The sequence below is a fragment of the Nomia melanderi genome, chromosome 13, assembly GCF_051020985.1.
Source record: "Nomia melanderi isolate GNS246 chromosome 13, iyNomMela1, whole genome shotgun sequence".
Classification (NCBI taxonomy): Eukaryota; Metazoa; Arthropoda; class Insecta; order Hymenoptera; family Halictidae; genus Nomia; species Nomia melanderi.
In genome coordinates, this window is record NC_135011.1 from 10,606,045 (window position 1) to 10,628,487 (window position 22,443).

Consider the following 22,443-nt stretch of genomic DNA (forward strand, 5'->3'; position numbering starts at 1 on the left):
AAAACGTTAACTGTTTGAGCAGACGATTTTTTCTATTAATATTTTCTGATTATATTCTCGATTCAAAATTACTCAATTTAAAACAAATTGTACCCTGTATCTTCTAGTTCTCGGGATTTTTGGTAAAATATATTTTCAACTCTCTACTTTGAGGGATTTTTTGCCTCTTCAATATGTATGATAGCCGATAAAAGAAATACGTGTCAAAAAATTTTTCGAGAGCTCCCTTCTATGAAAATTTCATCAAAATCTGTATGTATGGATACAATGTTTTAAGAAATTCTAACAACATAATTATTTACATGAAAATAATGGGAAAATGATTAAAAAAACACGCATAAATATTGAAATATTGTTTTTAGTAAAAATTCTCAATCGTTGTTATTATATTTGCTGGTCCAGATTCTATATATATATATATATTTAAAACTGATTTTCCAGAAAATGGGGGCCCCGATAAAAAAATTTCCCTGGAATATTTTTTACTTATTTTGGTGTTAATAATCTGTTGCATCCTCGTATAACACTTTCAGCTTCAAATTGTATTATAATGTAGTCATGAACCCTGTGAACTCTAGTTTTGACATGTTGATCAGCTAATTAATCGACCAACTTTTGATTACTAAATCAAAATAGCTGTAAATGTAACTACAAATTAAAGAAGAGTGATTGAGAAGTAATAAAATAAATCACAAATTAGACGTTAACACATTATACAACACTGTAATCATAATTCTTTCGATTTTCTACTTCAATTGTTTCACTTGATGCTTGTAAGCACACACTAGCATACTCGCGATCGGCTGACAATACTAGTATTGGCGCTTAAATCCCGATTGTCGCCAAAATGCAGCATTCTTCTTCAAAAATAAATTCGCCCCCGGGTGGGCTCGAACCACCAACCTTTCGGTTAACAGCCGAACGCGCTAGCCGATTGCGCCACAGAGGCGTCTGGAACGCATTGTTATTCAACTGTTATTGAACCCCGGGCGTTTCATATGCACACCGTTTCATATCTCGTGTCACGATTTCTCATTTTCAGAGTTCCGATTTTTCGTTCGAATTTTCCTGAGCTCCTAAAGGGCTATTCTCTTTTGACGTGGTTGTTTTCCAGTGAAAACGACGGTTAGATCAAAAAGTAATAAAGTTAGGAGTTTCAAATTTTACACGCATGGTTATTTATATCTCACGAGTATACGATCAAATTTTCATACAATTCCTATCTATGCCGACGAAGTTACTAAGTATTAACCCCTTGCGGACGAGAGTTCTTGGAAACTTCTAAAAACTGTTCCCCAAAGAACTGAGAGTGCATCAGAGTCTTAAATCCAGGAAAAAAGGAAACTACATATCAATCTCTGGTTATTTGAATAATTAAATGATTTATTCGTAGATTCCGATTTCAGATATGAAAGCTCCAAGTCGCCGTTACAGCGGCATTCGATCGCAAAGGGTTAAGTGTAATATTCTATCCGGTTGCCATTATATCTGAGTGAACCAATTTCTTTGAAATTTTAAATGCATTTAAAGTTGATGCCTCTTTATAGTTTGTTGTAAAATTATATCAATATTAACAATGGTAATTTAAAACAAAAATAATAACTGTAAAGTTTTCAAGATAAATCGAATTTTTCGCCTTTATTGGGTGGTTATTTTGTTCGAACTCATTTTTCCTGCTATGTTTTAATACGGACGATAATCATATGGATTAAAATTAATTTTTACTTACATATTTCAGATGAATATAATAAAGTAAGTGTTGACAGTCGCACAAAATGAAACATTACTTAATATGTAATAATTTTGTCAGTATGCTTAAAAATTGCATAAAAATGTTGTAAACTCTTGATATGTGAATAAATATGTGCATAAAATTCGGAGTGTCCAACTTCATTACTCTTTAATCTAAACGTAATTTAAGAGTCGTCGACGAACGACCTCTTCAAACAAAAATACCCTATCAAACCTTGAATACTTGTGGTGGAACACGGATACTGTGAAGTTGATTTTATTATCGACCAAATTAACTGTTGAATAGGGGTGGTTGGATCTATTTTAACCCAGATTTTTAAAGACTTCGTTTAAGTTCACACCTATTTATACCTAATATAACACTGGAACTACCAAGCAGTTAAATTAACATTTTTATGTTTTCTTATAAAGATTTGAAGAGTTCTTTACTTGAAATTTAAAGTCATTTTTATTATATCTGCCGAAATACTTGAATTTGTTTTACGATTTCCTTAACTTCATCATTTCAATAATTATAGAATAAAATTTAGCCTTGGTTTACTTTAGCCAGTTTGGTAGTTTTATTGTTAAGTTGCAAGTTGATTACGTAAAACTTAATAACAAACTTGATCCGTTTCGTAAAAGTACCTTCAAAAATATATGTTACTATCGTTTCCTATTGATTCGTTATAAATATTTTAAATTTTGAAACGTAGAAGACACAGAGCACTAGTAATGTACCTTCCGATACAGAATTTAAAAAATTCTTTGAAACACTTCAATGTCTGATGGTGCATAAACATTTCATCGATGATACGTGATTTTAGTTTAGAATATAAAACTATAAATTGTAAATAAACATTAAGGAATTAAACTATTTATTATTCAAATTATTTATGTAAAATAAAGACCTTTTATTTTATTAAATTTGTCTGAAAATTAAACACAAGTCATGCATTTAATTTGTACGTAGAAGTAATATATTCACAAAGGGTTAAACACTTGGTAAGTAACAATTCGAATGGTCTAAGACGTTGTCGTTCACGAGGTTATAAAAATATTCGTTTTTCAAGGGTTACTACCAGGCAATTTGGTTTCTAGAAATAGAGTTAGTGGTTGTACATGATTTAAAATGTTTAAAACGTAAACACCAAAGTTGTGATTCATATTTCGCTGTATTCGCCGATGTTATTAATTGTATTTTTCTCAATCGAGCGGATTGGAAATGGGTAAATTGATTGTTAACGCGATAAAAATTGATGTGAATAACTGAATAGTGGCTTTTAAAATATTTCACTTTTTATTCGTTTCGAAATTGTAGGTCATATTTACATATACGAGATATATAAATAAGATAAAAAAGCTACTATTCAACAACAACTTCTTTTGAATCATTTATTAGTAAATGTTACGCATATTTATGATGGTTCGAACATGTTTGATGACGAAGATTTTGTCACTTTAAAATTAACTTTTACAGTTGTTTCTGTATAACTGATTGTTTAATTGCAAAAAATTGTCAACCACGTAAAAAAGGATCGATGGGATGAACAAAATTTTTCAGATAGTCGCTGGATAATATTTGACAGCGAGTTCCAAATTCACGATTATTGATTATTAATCATCTCCTTTTTATTCGATTGTTGTATTGCGATGAAGTGTCGAATGACTTCATTTGAGTCTGTGGCTAATGATTGTCTATGATATTCTTCCTTCATCTGTCAATTGATTAACGAGTTTACACTATAGACCATTACCTTCATCGTAGACCAGTAAAATAAAGCATAATTTTACACGATTTGTCAATATGTTGTACACATCAAATTACTTATGCAATCGAAACAATATTTTTAACGAATCAAAAATTGGAAGGTCAAGATTTTGTAAAATTGCTTTCTTAACCCCTTGAGGGGGTTAAAATGACGAGTCTCACTCGTTACCAAACCTGATTTTGCAATTTATTTTGTAAATTTACCGCATCTTAACCAAAATAATTTCCTTATTTTCGTAAAGAAATTTAATTAAAGGTGTAATACTTCGATTGTTTAACAGTTATGTCCATAAATTTGCGACAAAATTAAATAGCGCAAGTATAAATGAAATAAATCGTAAGGTAAAAGGCGAACCTTCTTATATCTCATAGATCCATCAAAATTCGATGTGTTCAATATGTTACCAAGAAATTTAACTTTTAAATCTATACAAAAAGATGTCACTCGAATTCGGGTTTAATTATAATTCTATTATAATGTTTATGTTTTGAACGTAAACTTTGAAATTATCAAACAATGTAAAACTAAATAAAACGTTATAAATATGTCATCGATCATCGAATAAATATTGTCAGCATCAATATTATAAAACAAGAAGTATTTATTTACATTTATATTTATATTTATATTTATATTTATATTTATATTTATATTTATATTTATATTTATATATGTTTGTTCAATAGACATTTTTCCAGAATCAGTAAAATTTGTTCTCGGGCTAGTGGATGATAAACATTGCTATATCAATTAACCCCTTAGCCGCGGAATTGTTTCGTGTGAGTCAACACTACAAATTCAATTGAAATCCATTTAAAAAAATTAGTAAATCAAGTTTTAAATGACGTAATTAGTATCCAATTAAGAGGTAGATTGTTTCTAAAATATACTAAGAAAAAAATTTGAATTTCTATATGGTAATTAGAGCGAGAAAATGAAATTTTGTGATCACATTATATGGCGAATACCGCTGTTAAAGGGTTAATACACGACTGACGATAGTTCACAAAATATTACTCACGACTGACGATAGTTCACAAAATATTACTCACGACTGACGATAGTTCACAAAATATTACTCACGACTGACGATAGTTCACAAAATATTACTCACGACTGACATTACTCCAACACCCCTTTTTTCCTCATCTCAATAGTATTGAAAGCTCTCCTTTAAGATAAAATGCACGACAAACATTTAACTAAAAATGTCAAGGCTCGTTTCGTTCGCTTCGAGTTGTCGAGTGTCTCTTAACGATAGTAATTTAAACACGACTTCACACTTTATATTTCTGACGTGAATGATTCGTCCGCGATTTTCACTTGCATTTCGTCTAAAATGAATATACAAATTGACCAATGAGGAAAGTATCATTAGTGTTTACTTTTGTTGGCCTTGTACAAAATACTATTTTTCATCCCATAAATAATGCGGCTTTTTATATTTTTTAAAAATATTTCTTACTTTTAAAAATAAAGATATATAGAACTTTTTTAAAAGTATTTATATATGTATAGACAGTCAATTTATAAATAACGAAGGAGAATGTGTTTTAAATTAAAAGTAGTTTTGCTGGTCTATATTTGTAAAGGTAAAAGAAATATTAAAAACCGCGTTATTTATGGGATGAACCAATATTTGTACAGTGACAACATCCACTGTTTCACTGAAATAGATTTTGAAATTCGTTAGCTGATATTTTGAAGCTAGTGCGCTGAATTCAACTATTGAACAGGCATAAATACTCTAGCTTTCATCATTCGCATTCAATGTGAATGAACCATACCCAATGCATAGCCAATGCAAAAGTGTAAATTCGGCTTTACAGCGGTATTGTACCATGAGTTACAGGCAACAACCAGCACGTACGAACTTCGAGACTACCATGCGTATTAGCTGACGACCGATGTTCCAATATCGTGAACTATTCACGACCGAGCAGATGTTGAAAAATGTTGAAAAAAACATGGATGTTCCAGGTGAGAAAGCATTTTCAAACATCGAAATATTTGTGTTTAAGTTAAGTAAGTATTTAAGTATTTAGGTCAAGTAAATTAAATATTACCTTTTTATTATCAATTGTTATGCTTTCTGGCCACATTGCATAGAAATTTGTTTTTTTTTCTAATACATGATTAATGGCAAACTTATTCCATTAAATTCAATTATAAAAGTAATCATATATACAGCAATAATATTCTTATACAATTATCGAAAAGATGTTTGTTTGAGAAAACTTAATACACACACCCTTATATAGTACCTATAAGAAAGATCAATAAAAGTCAATTAGATTGCTCGATAATTCTAATATCAGTGTATTAATTAATGTGAAACTATTTATTTTCTGAATCATTTCAGATACAGAATACTTTGAAAATATCAATAATTACAAAATAAGAAAACTAGAACCCCTAATTCGAACAGGTACCGTAGTCCTGCTGTCAAATCATTAAAATCACTTTAATATACTATGTATATGTGAATACAGTATGTATATTAACACTAGAACTACGTACCAATCGAAATGACTGGTTACGATTCTGTTGCTTCGCAATTATTTTAAAAGCATTGAACATTCGAAATGATCTTGAAAATAAATAAGGAATGCCTAAAAAAAAACAGAAAAAGTCTATTATTACAATTTTTATAAGGATCACATATTAATCACATGCTTCATAGATGCTTGGTGAAGACTTTTCGATTTAACGATTACAATACTCAGTAAAGTTGAAAGATGCTTTCACTGAAAACTGTTCAGTGAACAAAAAACCGTCGGTCAACAAGGTGTTAAGCGTCAAGAAGCTTGTAGTATATCTGCAGCAGTGATAGTTACAACATGGTAATCCTGGTCAGTTCTTTGGGAATGGAACGATACACAAATCTTGCGCGAATCGTCGAATTTTTGGCGCGAGCGAACCACAGTAATCCTGGGGAAAGCAGCCGGGCCGGCGTAGGTGCGGGTGGAGAAGCATGGTTATATAATCGACATTCGGCCGGTTTTAAATTTATCACTTTTGGCTTGAACCGGCGCTCGTAAAATACATCTGCCCTTAACGAGATATCGATGAAAGCGATCGCTGGTTTTCGAGAACGCCGATTCAACGCCGGGATATAAACCCTACATCGGTCGCCCCCGCGTTCATCCCCCACCACTCTCTGCCACTCCCCACGGAATGCGTTATGAAGTGGATCAATTAAGGCGGGAACGATGGAAATTTAGATGTTAATTAACTCACGGACTGGAATATAGATGATGTTTAAATGTGGCTACGAATTAATGTGCCGAATCATTGCTTTCCATTTAACCGGAGAGAAAGTATTGGTTCTTTGCAAACGACAGCGTGATCGCATGATAATGCATTCCGTTTTGACTGCTTTTGTCTTGTGTGTTATGCCCTGTATGTTGCTTATGGATACAATATTATTATAATACGTTTGCTCGGCGCTTGCACAATCAAGTGAACTCTTATTTAGAAGATTTTGTGCTCTTAGATATTTTCTTGTTTTTCATGAGCCTTCAACCCCTTGATATATGAATTTTTATAGAGTTATGTTTGTTGGAACTATTTTATCGTTGTAAATTCATTAATAAGATTTTGTGCTTTTAGGTATTAGAATTTCCTTGTTTCACATGAGTTTACAAGCCCCTGATATTTGACTTTCTCTAGAGTTATGTTTGTTAGAATTATTTCATCGTTATAAATTTACTGATTTAAAATTACTGGAAACAAATTCGTTGTTAGCCAACGATGAACATTGCGTATATCTGTTTGGAAATTATTATTTCAAATAAATATCGCCTATAGAATATAATATCCTATAGAATTTAATAGGGCTATTCTTATTTGAAACGTAATCCGCGTATAGAGTAAATAAAATAGTTTATTTGGAGAAAATTATTTCATGGGAAACTGTAGTCCAGTAATAAAAACTAAAAGCCAAAAATTAATAATAATGCTAATGTAGAATGTACAAATATTTATATATAATTTAGTGGATGCGGACTGAATAATTGTCAACTAAATCATGACGCGTGTTTTATCTTGAAAATAAATGTTGATATTGCAGAATAGGATTCAAAAGTTGCCTCCAGTTTTCGAGTTTTTTACTTTGCACTATCTTCATTCTGAGGCATTCAAATGGAAAAGTATATCACTGGGGAAGCGGAATACGGAATGACGACGTGAAATACAACTAGATTCGCGAGGAACGAGGGAAAAAGGATGTATACTTTGACGAACAAATAAATGTTCTGTGATAAATACGTAATAATAAATAACGCCCATTTTAAATCAACTTTATAGATTTCACATCATTTCTATTGTGTGTTTGTAAACATTGCATAAATGAATGATGTATTGTTCGTTCGAAAGCATGTAAATATTATCGGTGAAGAATTATTATTCTTCTATAGTATGCGAAAAAATATCGTGTTGGTGAAATATTTGTGTATCAGCGGACATTGAAGCGTTTCAAAGAATTTTTGGATTCTGTATTGGATGATACATCACTGTATTTTGTGTCTTCTTTTTTTCCAATCTTTAGAATGTGTGTAAAGAAACAGCGTTACAGAAAAAGAAACGTATCGAGTTTCCTTGCGAATTATGTAGAAAAATATATTGTACTTACAATTAGAAGATCAAATAATTTAAAAATATAACTAAAAATTAATTTAAAAACTATCTACGCATGATTTACAGGAATTTAATATTGACACTGATAAAGGATTCAGACAAATGAAGTTGGATATCAGTCATTTTCATCGGAACAGAAAATTATTAAGGACATGTGTTATCATGATTTAAATATAATAATAAAGTGTACAAGATTTGATGACGAACCTGTATATAAAATATAATATTCGAAATTTCCTATCTAGATCACAGTATTGGAAAGATCATTTACATTTAATGCATCATTTTTGCTGCAGAATTCAAAAATTGGAAAATATTAATGATTTTCTTTGTAAAAACAGTGGACAATAATTTCAAGATTATTTGTTTAAGTGTAATATTATATATTTAATATTATTATATGTTATATAATTATTATAATATAATATTATTACATAAAATTATTTGTTACGTATTAACTATTACATAACGATTAAGTGTTTAGGATTAACAACACCAGTGTCTTCGATATATTTTCTATCTTAATACAAAACAAAATTAATTAAAAATACAATTTTATGCTGATAGTGAATGCGTTCGAATAAGATTTGTTATTATTATGAAAGAATGAATAATATTGTATAAAACACAAAAAAATTTTCATGACAGCGAGCATGCTAATTACAATATATTTTTATAATCATCATCGGAAATTAATGAGATCATAAGTGTACATTTTTAATAATAATATATAGGTTAAATGAAGTAATTTTTTCAAATTTTTCGCGTTAGTAGGTATTATACCGCAGGTGTTCAATCAGTTACTTATTATTCACCCTCGACTTACCAAGAAGAATACTTAATATCCACTACGTAATTTCTCTGTATTTTTCAAAATTACTGAATCAAAGTAAAACTTTGAAAAAAATGTATTATCATTGTTTAATATTATGTTCTGCAGCACATACTTTGTTTCATTATAATTTAAATATATTATTTGAAAGTGAACTCAGGTAATTTGCGTTTCAAAAAATACCTTGGTACTAAGAGGGTTAATTTGATGGGAAACAATTATAGTATGTTATCGCTTCTTGTAACAGATCAAGGTCGAGTCTTAGAATCAGAAAAGAAATTCATGGGGTACAAATTGCGAGTTTTACGATACTTTCAACTGGACAGCACGATACATTTTTGATCTTTCAAGCAGTACATTTTTGATATATTTATGAATATATAAGAAACTGTGTGAGACAGTGTTCGACTTTTTCAAGATGCGATCAAAATTGTAACAAATTTTTTCCGAACTTTCCATAAAGCTCTGTTTCTTTTGTATTTTCTAACGTCTGTCATTAATAGAAATATTGAATGTTTACAGTTACTTATATATTTCTCTAATTATTTAAAAATATACAATTTTTACAATAGAAGAAAAACATGTATGTTAAAAAATGCTTAATATATTTTAATTAAATGCTAAATTTTCTTTTTTCTCCAGATTTGTATATCTGATTTCATGCAAAAGAAAACTTTCTGTGTTTACAGTGCATTTTCATAATTCTTATTGTATATGACTTGTTGTATGTACCACATGTTATTGTACTTGCATGTTTAATAGAACACAGCCAATGATACTTCGAATCTTTATATAAAATAGAATTCTCTTTCAGTAATTTACAGAAATTAAATTAAATAAAAATTTTCGATTATTTCAGTAGGTTAACATTGAAAGTAATACAATATTCAATTTATTTACATTTCATATTTTACCACATTTTTCACATTCGATTTAAATACGAATTTATTGAAATTCACAGTCGACAAATGACACAATTCCATCATCTGTCTCTACTATGAGAAAAATGAATTAGTACTTAAAAGTACTTAAAATTTCGCACTCTCCACGCCCTTAAAAATTCCATTTTTCAATATTAAAGTTCTTCGTGCAAAAATAATTTCATTTTTGTTTTCTCATGTTGTGTTACGTCCCATGTGCATGTGTAATTTTATATATCAGTTATATGTAATAGTTTTGAAAGTAAAAATATATTTAGTCCTTCTAATTAATATGCACTCAGTTAGATTATTATTGAACAGGCTGTTATTGGAGTGATATTGGAAAGCATTCGAACAGCACTCAGCAAGGAAACTTTTCAAGGGAATAATAGAAGACGTAGTCCTTTGTCTTTCGAGAGAAATCAGGAGAAAGAGTCTTCTGCAGGGAGTTCGTGCTGTTATTATTGTCACCTTTATTGCGACATCAATATTGCTGTCCCGTAAAATGGTTTTCAATACTAATGGAGGCCAGAGTATTCTGTGCCTTTCATTGTATTTGGTATAATCCAGTTTGAACGAAGACACTGCCTTTCTAATACTTATGCAATACCTACTATCAGCCATGTATTCACGACAAGTACAGATTAGTTATTGGACGATTAACCCTTTTGTAATCTACCGGTAACTGCAATTATTTTTATAATATCTCTAGTGGAAATGAAGAAATGTTATAAGATTTTTTAGATTTCTCTTTTTCCCTTTTAACACAAAATTTTCATGTATCATAAATGCAATGATCTTAAGCTAATTTCTTCAATTTTGTTTCCTAAGATATTTAATACTATAAATGGTTTTTCTGAAATGGGGTACAGATTTTGCTCCCCCTCAGAGAAACCAGCTTCACTAATACCAGCCTCTATTATCTAAATGACATTCGAGTACACATACTAAGAGGAACACAATTTTAGTAAATAAAAATGAAAACTATTATTTCTATAAGACAGATATATCTAGAGCAATGGGAAACTTCAATGCGTCATAGTTTTAGAATCAACATTCACCATCAAAAAGTTTAAAGTTCTGGATATACAGAACAATGACCTTAACAATACATGTTAAGATAAAGGTCATGCGAGGATTACTGTTTTTGTAAATAAGGACGAAAACTATTCCAGGACATATTTTTGCGAATATGTGGGAAACTAAGGCTGAGCGGCCGTAACATATATAGGAAACAGTTGTTCAGAATTAAGTCGCCCACAACATATTTTAATATCGTCCATATCAGTGAGAAATCAGGGTTGTAAATAAGTATCTAAACTAGTTATTAATTAATTAATATAGAAATATAATTACTCAAGAAATGAGAAACATTTATGTTACACATTGTTTTTGTAGAATGAAACCATTTTCAAACGAGGTAATGTATTCCCAAACATTTGGAGCAGTTTATCGTGGATTCACAGTTTGAGACGAGCCATATGAATTTGTTAATAATTTCTACCGCATCAGTGAAACTTTGACAATATAATATCCAACTCAATGCACGATGTGGGTTGTTCCTGAAACTCATGGTAAGTCCATTGTACGTAAGATTACCATGCACCGTTAGGAAGTGCTCTATATTTAGGCTATAGTTGCACCAAGTGTGTCTCCTGACGAATGTGTTCGAAATTTTCTCGTGAAGTAGGTAACTGTGCGGGAAGGTGAGGTCACCTATGAGAAACGTAAATAAAATGAAGCATGTTGATCGCGTAACACATGTTACAGCTTTTTTACAATTAACACGTATTCGTTTTTCAAACTGAACAACAAACTTAAGATTACATTAGTTACTTTAATAAATTTCTCAATTCCTTAGTTTTTTAAATATATATGTAGATATAACTGATAAAGAAAGTTATATTGATTGAAATTAATTATTTGTTACGTAATATTACATAATTATTATGATATAATATGATTACATGAAATTATTTGTTACATATTGACTATTACATATCGATTAAAATTATTTAAAATATCTGTTTGAAAATTATTATTGAGCCTATTGTTCTATTTCATTATTTTATTACGATCACGTAACATGTGTTACAGCATTTATATAGATAACACGTATTTGTAATCCTCAAGAGTGTTTTAAAAATTATTAATATTGGCACTGTAAATTTAATTGTAATTTACAAATTGTATAAGTGAATATCAGTGAAACGTCATGGTTATGTAAAAAGTTATCATTCGCTCTAATGCAGGACCACTTCAAAGACCCTGTGTGAGTCACAGCCATCCTAGAGAAATACGTTCACTAATTGCTGGTGTACTTGGGCTTTAGCGTTAGCAAAAACTAGCATACATATGTATTTCGTCCTACACAGAACGACGGAAAAGGACAAGCAACATGTGTTTTGTGCTCCAGAAACTTCTGTATCAAATACTGAGTTTCAATCAGTTTGAATTGCATAACTATCATTGAAAATAATTAACGATTCCAACAATGCCTTCCTCAGTAATTCCGATAAGATAAGTACTACGTTTTTTATCCACGAATAATAATGCAGGTTTAGTGAGCGGTGTAGATATAAAAGCATTTTAAAGAATCGTATCGATCGATGACCCTTTTAGCACACAATTTAACACTTTACCTATAGCAGGCCTATTAATAAATTTCTTAATGTCAGCCTGGTATTGAAAGTAACCTTAATCGTTTTCTTGCACATAATAACTTTAAATTAAAGTATTACATTAAGTTATTCAAAAGAATTTGTTGATTTAGTATTGTATTTATTACTTATTAAAAATTAATTATAAAATACTTAGTCGTCAAACGTGTATTTAATTTAATAATTAATAGCATTTAATAATTATTAATTCGAATGTTCCATCTTTTAATAATATTTAAAACACTTAGGTTCCAGATGATCATTTACAAAAGGGTATGCTTGATTAATTTTCATAATTTTGAAATATTATATGAAGGTGAACACCCCGGCAATGAGTAACTTATAATTACATTTATTATTTATAACCATCGCTCGGTTTTAATATAAGAAATATAAATAAAAATATTTTGGATACACCTAAGTATTTATCGATAATTTGCTTCAAATGCAACTATTTAAATAAACATATGTTTGGAGTAACTTTTTATTAGTTGTCGAGATAATATTTTATTTATCTACTTTCAATTATACAATGAAAAGTATAGAACATTTTTTTGGCCCTGGCTATTTGATCTCTCATAAAATAATTATAATAAATGTTTAACAGCACTCAAATGAACCACCCCTATCTGAGTTCATTTCTCATTAAATTGAAAAAAAGTACCCTAGTTTATTTAGTCATCTTTTTTTACAGTTCAGTGTTAATATCTGTTGTATATAGTTCAACGATCTGATATTAGATCTCTTAACCAATTGCGTTACAATAACGTGTCAGACTCGTGATGAAAATTTTAAATTGAAATCGACAAATATAAATGCATTAACAAGAATTAAATATTATTTGTCTATTATTAATTTTTAATATTTGTGTATTTTGTGTACATAGAATAAGTATAAAATTCTTTTCTTCTTCTACTACATTATTAACGATAAAATTGTTTCATCTAGTAGTTAAAACATAAATCAGAAGATAAGGGGTTAAAGCAAAATTGAGCGATGATTACATCTAAGCACACTAGCTTAAAAAATCATCCTCCATACCTCAAACTTTTAAAACAATCGAGATTTTCTAATTCCTCCACCAACAATTACCGATTTTTCCACGCATCATCTACGATCATAATCACATACTTTGAAAAGCAAACAACGCTGCTCCAGAATCGAAGTTTCAAGCGGTCAGTTCCGCGGAACGAATCCCCGAACGCTTCATCAGCGGTAATAATAATCCCTCATAAATTCGGTAAATCTTAACGAGGGTCAACGGAACAAACGAAAGCCGGCCGTTTCCTCAATTAAACGGTGAATCCCGTGGGGTCGATCCGTTTTCGAGCAGCCGGCGCGGCGTGAACCAGTTTGCGCGGTTCTACCACACAGGTCCGCGTCCCGCGTTAGGGTATTAACTATACGATACGATCACTTGCCATTCTCCGGTAATGGTAATTCATCAGCGGTCCGGTTGCATAATACGACAATAAGCGGTAATCATCTTAGTTGCTTCTCTGATTATCCGTATCTACGTTGTCCATGTCGAGCCGCTATTAGCATTTACGTATCGGCATTGTGTATCAATCGGCTGGGGTGCTTAGTGCTTGCCGCTTATTCTTAAGCGGACTAAAGGGTGGAGGAACGCCCGAGCGGAATCAGGATGTTTCTGGCGCAGATATACACGCCTGGTGCCTATGAATCGGCATTAATTCTGGCCAACAGTTTGCTCTACTCCGTTGCGCGGGCCGTGCCGAATTACGATGCAGCGTGCAGCGGAGCTGCTGCACAAAACGCGCGGTAAATACGCACCCTGTACCATCAGTTGTAGCGAACCTGGCGCTCTCATCTGAGTAGTCAGATTCGAAGCGATATGCCTTGCCTACACAGATTTTCGGTTCTGGCATATAATTCGCTAAGGTGACCACGCACACTAATGGGGTAGCGCGATAAAAAGAAATGATATAGTCCTGCTCTCACGATAGCGAATCTGACCATAGGTTTAACGGTGCACAGGGGCAAAGGGACTTTTCCATCCACGACGCTCGGACCGCCTTGGCTTTCGACGTATGGTCATTATTGGCGCGTGGCAATAATGAAGGGCGGAAGCGAGACCGAATGCGATGAAGTGAGACGTAACGATAGAAAACAAAAGTCTCTATAATTCCGTCTGACTCCATCGCCTTCGGTCTCGCTTCCATCTTTTGTTATTGCTACGCGCCAATAATGACCATGCGTCGAAACCCGATGCGGCACGAGCATCGTAAGTGAAGGAGTCCCCTTACTCCTGTCCACTTTTAGCTTGATGTCCGCTCTATTGGCTACGCAGTCTGTGGAGTAAGGGGAGATGTCCACTCACCACGCTCGGCCCAATTGCTATGGCGGCTTAGTTTCGGCACGTCTTTGTCATTGGTCAAGCCACGGAACCAAGAAAGCAAACGGCCAATAACAAGGACGTACCAAGGACGTATTCCCCCTGCTCACCAACCCGGATAGGGTGAATATCATAGGGGTGAAGACAATCGCTACGCGAAGTTCAATTGAGACATCTAGAAACGGTTCTTCGCACTCATCGTCACGTGACCCTCTTGGTGGACATGAGCGTCTCAGCTAATGAGGCGTGCGCCTTCGAATCTAACCACTTAGACAAGAATGCCGGGTTCGCTGCAACGGGCGGTATGTGTATCGTCGTGTGAAAGCAGCCTTACCTACCGTCCATTGCAGCCAGTAAAGCTAGGAAGCTTAGCATCTCCCCCACTTCGCCTTACCCCTTCCACTACCCCATTCCTCATCAGCGGGCATCCTCTAACAACCATCGCAGAATCCAATGGTAACGCCAGGGAGAGGATAAACTGTGTTTCCCTCAATTTCTCCGATCTGGCCACACTGGTTGCAGCGAATCTGGCGTCATAGGGACAAGAACATCGCTCGGTAGGTCCTCCTATCCCCTCCTTTGCGGTTCCAAGAAATCCCTCATTTAGGATCTCGACGTCACACTTCGCAAAGGAGTAGGATCACCGTATTTACAAGGGGCCTACGGGTTTCTTGAATTACCACGAATGTACGAATGTTATTCTCATTCCTATGTACAACTGGCGGTGTACAGAATCATATATAGCATGCTAATTGTTGTATACAATATATTATGTCATTACATAGGACAATGTCAGTAGCTTTCTGAAATGTAAGAAATAATGAAATAATGAGTACGCAAATGCTTCATTTTAGCGATCGTTTTCCCCATCTCACTTCGCCACACACCAATAACTACAATTGTTATAAAAATATATTCTGCTTATAGAAATTCTCTCACACCTTCGTGTCGCATACGCGTACCGTGATACGTATGTCGTCGTGTGAAAGCGCTCTAAGCAAGTATCTAGGCACACTAAACATGCACATGCGCCACTCACGTAGCGCGGGGTATTTGCGTGGTTGAGGCCCCGTTCCGATGCACAGAGTTCGTCCAACCTCACACAAACCTTGCGCTGGAGAGGAATCAGCGAATCTGGAAAGATTATACGTGCGCGGTATGTCAAGTTACCTTTACAGTAGCGCGAAGGGCGCGAACCCCACCGCAGGCACGTTCAAGAGTTTTCGGATCTTCTCTATTGGAATACATCACGCAGTCGAAAATGCGCGCGCCGCGTACCTGGCTACCAGCCGCGTAAAGCTGCGTCCAAACAAATGTCTGTGAACAGTTTGGTAGCAGCTTGCCAAATATATTCGTTAGCAGTGTGGACTGCTTGGCCTAGCCCTGACTGAAGACAACTGTCCTAGAGCTACTCGCGAACAACTCAACGAATTGCTTGGCAACTGTTCTCTGGGAGAAACGGTTTCGTATTCATACTGGAGCTCGCTATGAAGCAGGCAGTTGTTAACTTTTTTGTTAGGTGTTCAATACTGCGAACACGTTTGGAACGTTTTGAGCTCGTGACAAGATTCTTTCATATGCTACCCCTTGAGTGAATACTGTTCAGTGTTTGCTGATGGTCTAATCCAAACTGTAGAGAATTGTTTTTGAGCTACTTATGAACAACTCAATGAACTGCTAGGAAACTGCTCGTTAAGAGAAATAGTATCGTATTCACACTGGAGCTCTCTATGATCGCAAGCAGTTGCTAACTTGTTCCTTAGGTGCTCAATACTGCGAACATATTTGGACATGTTTCAAGCTCGTGAACAGATCCTTTGATGTGCTGCTTCTGGTGCGAACACGGTTCACTGTTTGCTGATGGTCTGGTCCAGATTAAAGAGAACTGTTTGTGAACTACTTGCGAGCAGCTGAACTAACTGTTTGGGAACTCTCAACTGTTCGTTGGGAAACAGTATAGTATTCATACGGGAGTTCGGTAGTTAATCGCAAATGGTCGTTGCTGATCTGTTAGTTCGATACTCAATATTAGGTCGGGTCCTAGAGCTGTTCGCGAGAAGCTAGCCAAACTTGTTCACCGATATTGGGGACGATTTTGCGAACAGTGTACAGCGAGCACAAAACTTATCAAAGAACAGTGCACAGGGTTCGCTGAAGATGTAGTATATCAAACCACTTTTTCTTCTATTTACACGGTACTTCTTGTCGTGTAAATTATAACACTATTTACTAGGTATTGTTTATGGACAATTTGAAATTAGCGGCACCGAATAAAATTTACTTCTGTTTTCTGAAATGTCATTACTATTATTCTTCTGTTGAGCTATGTCAAATATATATGTACGGGTGCGCGTAGAAATTATCACTAAAACTTTCGAACAGTTAAGTTGACTGTTTGAAATTTCTTTATAGGATCTCTAAGAGTACATCTATCGAGACTATTGATTTACATTTCACTTTGCGTGGTGCTGAATCAATTCCTTTAATAATTTCTCAGGAAAACATCTGTTATCTTCTTAATAATTGCAAAAATGAAACATTAGGAATAGGTCATTTTGACCCATCTGGTAGTTTTAGTGTTATCATATAAGAAATTCTTAGAGAATGACGTCTTCGCCCGATTGTCTGTTGTTTTCGCTAAAACAACGAAAAAGCGAAGGCAAGGTAGATTGTTCGGAGGACCTTGCAGAAGACAGGTATCATTGCGACATTAAAATACAATATTGTACCAATTACATCACTTCATTCGTATCATTTTTTTCAAATAAATATTATATTTTCTTCCCCATTTTACTTCCTACATGTATTTCTAAAACTCGAACCAGCTTTTCTTTCTAATATTTAATTTCCTTTTATACTGGCAGACTCTATTTACACGCCTATCATTCGCGTAAAACAAATTCACGGGGAACGGATACTCTGCGTAAATGGAGGAACGTGTGTACTGTTGTTTCCGGTGAGCAGTTTCAAGCAGTTTGCGATCTGCTCGTGAGTAACCCGCAAACAGTTCTCTTCAGTCTGGACGCGGCCTAATAATATTCGCATAAATAAGAACCGCTGGCTGTGCCGCATTCGTAACCGGAAACGCGACGGGGGTGGAACAAATGCGTACGGTCCCCGGGAAATGAATAAAGATTCCGGGATAGTAATTTTGATGGGAGTGCTTTGGGTGTATTTGCCGGCGACGTTTATTGCGTGGGGTTGGTTTGTTGCTCGCGGTTGTTGTGTTTCGACGATCGTTGTGATCATTGTAGTTTTTCTAAAGGATTTTACTTGAAATATAATACAGTAGAATTTCCGTCATACGAACTAATTATGAAACAAAAGTATTCACATAACAGTATTTTCACGTACGAGAAAGACGGCCAGCATTCAACTTGCTGGATTGTTTTATAGAAACTTACTGACGTTTATTGTACAGTTTATTCCCTTGGACTTAGAAAGATTGATGATCGTTCATTTAGATTTTGGAACTAGAGGTTTAAAGATAGACAATTAAAATAAACATCTGCGTTATCGCATCAGTTAAAATCGACGTAAACATTAACTAAATGATGTTTATAAAATTCAATGTGCGTCACATTAATAAAACTAATAAAATTTGTTTGTAAACATCTTTATACGTAGATTGCCTACGCAACTTGTATTTGATTATAATTGTTCTCAATAGTTTTCTCAGTTATTTATATTAATGATGATTGATTTTGTTAAATTATGTTTTTGTAGTATATATGTTGCACATTCATTTATGTTCAGGCTCCTTAAAACTACTAACTAATTGGAGTGACTTATTTCCAATCTTTTATCAAAATGAGAACTATACAGTTTTTGAGATTCGAAGGGTGTCCTAGTTTTGTATCTGTGCAAATACACGAATTTAATTGAAAATCTTTGGCAAACATGCCTTCATGATTTAAGCGATTACAAAATAAAAATTCTGAATCTTATGTCATACATAACTGTGTAAACATATAAGTGCATATACGTATTTTATACACTGTAACTTTTGTTTGACACATTTGTTCGTATCGCTGATACTTTTCGAGATAATTCGGTGTTCTTGATTCGGTCTCCATAAAATGTATTTTTCAAATAAACCTATTTTTATCTCAGAAACTAGTTTTGGACCCATGTTCACTGTGGCTTTTTGCTCAATTTAGTGAGTTGTACTTGCTCTATCATTTGTGCGCAATAAATTTGTTACACCCGCTATAATCACTGTTGTTACAATATGTGTATATTATAATAAGAAATATGCAGTTCATATAATAGAACATTTAAGTAACAGGGCGTATTATAATAGAATGTTCTCATAACAGGTGTTAATATAACGGAATTCCCATTGTATTACATATATGAGATTAGCTAAATGTGGTTTACAATAGAACTTCGACCATGCAAAAGTATTAGAACCAAAATACAACGAACAGTCTAATAGTTCGGGAAATCCAACAGCAAAATAATTAGTTTTTGAAACTTAAGTAGTATATAGTATTTACATGCGATTTGTATTTAAAAATTAAGTATTCTTTCTGTGAATTTGTCACTAATATTTTAGCATTTTATAAGAAACTATAAATTATAATATTACGTCAAAAGTTCAGCTTAAGTTTATATTTTGAGTTTAAAGAATGTTCAGAAATATGAATAAATATGAATATAAATAAATATCGGTACTGATTTTCCCCGTGGAATTAAGAATAGGTTAGTACGCAAATATGAGTATAATGAAGTTTAACTTAAAATCTATTTGCAACATAATCCAGAAACATCTAGTGCTGAAATTAGTGTCCCAAGTATTACGTTTCCAGTCAGAAAACCGTTTAAATTAATGATTAAAATTATGATATTTTTGTTGTACAAACATATAATTGTCATACGTGTATAGGGAACTTAAATAATTTAATGTACATCCTCAAAGTAACGAAACTGTGGTCTTTTCATCCAGCATAATTCAATATTGTATTCTGTATCATTGTCGGAAAATATCACTTCTCAAACATCGCCTGTAAATACAATGCTCTCAATAACTCAATAGATATTGACATTAGGTTTTAGATACAGTTCTGGATGTACAGGCTGTTGTATAATTACTAGACAGAGAATCATTATGTAAATTCAAAATTTCAAAAATATAATTAGCAAAATAGAACCACTGTGGAAAATGATTATTCTTAACAAATATTATAGAGAGCTCTACACTTTCGATATTTTATAGATTTTTCGTTTTGCGTGAATTCTGTGCAATTTTGCATTTCCACATTTCCCATAAATGCATAAAAATTCGCAGTCTAATAATTACTAATATAATAGAACAATAAATAATTATATTCTACATGATAAAATAAGCTGCGAAAACATAGAATCAATTTTTTTTCTTGAAATGTGTGTATTGTTTGAAATAATAAATATCAAGGAATATATATTTCTACTTGTGAATATTAACCCATCAGTAAAATTCAATTGTATGGAGAAATATTTTTAAAAATGTATTACATCAATGCTTCATTTTTTAAATAGAACTATTGGGAAGATTGGTATAATTTTGAATAACCCAATTTTTTTTGAGATTTAGTATAACAACGGTAAAAAACGAATATATATCTTTTGAGAAGTTGCAATTTACTTTTTTCACGCTTTATTTCGTATAAACATAGCTTCAATTGAATAAACGCAAGAAAATAATTACTGTGTATTTTGTCGAAAAAGAATTCGTGTCGAAAAGGTAAAACAGCGTCGATTCGGTGGCCGATCTTCAGAGTTTACAACCTCTCTACCTGTTTTCCGTGCTTACCGAGATTTTGAGTACACCGTAGCTTGTACAACATCTGAGGAAATATTTTCTGTGCCAACGCTGTTATATCGCGATATTTCCATGTCGAAAGAGTAGCAATAAGACAAACACTCGATTGTTTGAAACAAAAGAGAACAACGACCAGGTTTGACGAATTCTTAGAAAAAGAAATAATACTGTGAAATTGTATTTTATGTGACGGTTCAATGTTGCATCTTCTATTTCTATCACTTGGAATATTCTTTGACTGGGTAAGTTTTCCTTTCATTCCAAACGCAAAGTTTCTTTTATAGAAACAGAAAGAAAATTATGTAAAAATTCATTTACCAATCTCAGTTTCACTGAAATTTCTAGCTAAGTATCATTCATTGCACATGGATAACTGTTTTTCTTTTACCAAAGCTTTAATTTAGATGACAACGAACACTTACAATAAACAAAACATGTTTCTGTATTCTCTCAAATTATTTATTATAAAGTAAATGAGATGAGCATAGTTGCAGAAAAATGATTCAGTAAGGGGCTGATTTGATACTTTCTCGCAGTTTCTTTTTTGTTTACTAACGTGTCATTAAATTTTATGGGGAAGAGAGTTTACATAATAATTTAGTTTTTTCTGGGTGAGTGAATTTGTAAACTTAAAAAATTAGAGTATACTAACATTCTATGCAAATAAAATGTTTTCGTTTATATATAATTACAACATTTTAACTAAATTTTGAAATTAAGATTTAATAGTAAATATCTATACCAACCTGTGTGATGAATTACTTTTTTCAATTTTATTTAACTTTAATATTAATATATAAATTGCAATGTGGTTTGAGTTACAGTTTAATTTTTAAAATTTCGATGTTATAATAATGCCACAAGAAAATGTCATATATCTGTACACGCTTTTTTAAAAAAATTGCACGAAGTATATGAAATTAAATGCTATTGCGAATGTAAAAGATTGTAGTTGCGAGTAGTGTACCGTTTAAAGCAATAATAAAAAAATTGTAAGGGATTACCGAGTAGAATGTGCTGTTACATGTTTTGATATAATTGAGCCAGGTAATTTGAATATCTCCAAAGAAACGGTATCTCGTAGATTAAAGGATGCAACTTCGCATAGCCGTATAACGTAACGAAAGCCGACCTTAAGCGATTTGAATAAACGAAACCGTTGAAGTTTCGCCGAGGAAGGTATTAATATATCTGTTTCGCTTTCCGAAAGTGTTATCTGCTGCAGGTAACTGGAGGGCGAAGGTAAACTCGAATTGTTTGTTAAGAAATGGAGACAAAGAATTCGGAGGAAATCGAATGGAGTAATGGGACAAGGATTTATCTCGCACATTGTGAAACATGGAGCAGGCTCCATTACAGCGTGGGCGTGCTTTTCTTGGTTCAGAGTTGGGGAATTTAGTATTACGGAATCACTAATGCCGATCGTTATGATAATCCTGTGAATGAAAATTTGGGAAAGTCTGCGGAGAAAATGGATATCGTTTAGGATTGTGTTTTTCAACAAGATAAAGATATATGAGGCTAAGAGTACCAAAGAAGTGTTCCATAATTTAAAGTTGATCTGTTGTAATTACCATTGTAAAAGCTGAATTTGTATCTGAATGAAAATTTGTGGATTTTACTTAGAAGGAAAACTATCGACCAGGATATTCAAAAAATTATGAAACTTTGTGTGTAAGAAGAGTGAGTCCAGCTACAAAATTTCAAAATTTTGAAAAATTTAAACATTTT

The 22,443-nt window shown here is 32.9% G+C and overlaps 1 non-coding gene across 1 annotated transcript; it reads right to left on the reverse strand.

The window, feature by feature from the left end:
• Positions 1 to 875: 875 nt before the first annotated feature.
• TRNAN-GUU (transfer RNA asparagine (anticodon GUU)) lies at positions 876 to 949 on the reverse strand. The gene has a single exon. It is a non-coding gene; the product is annotated as a tRNA-Asn (tRNA).
• Positions 950 to 22,443: the final 21,494 nt, after the last annotated feature.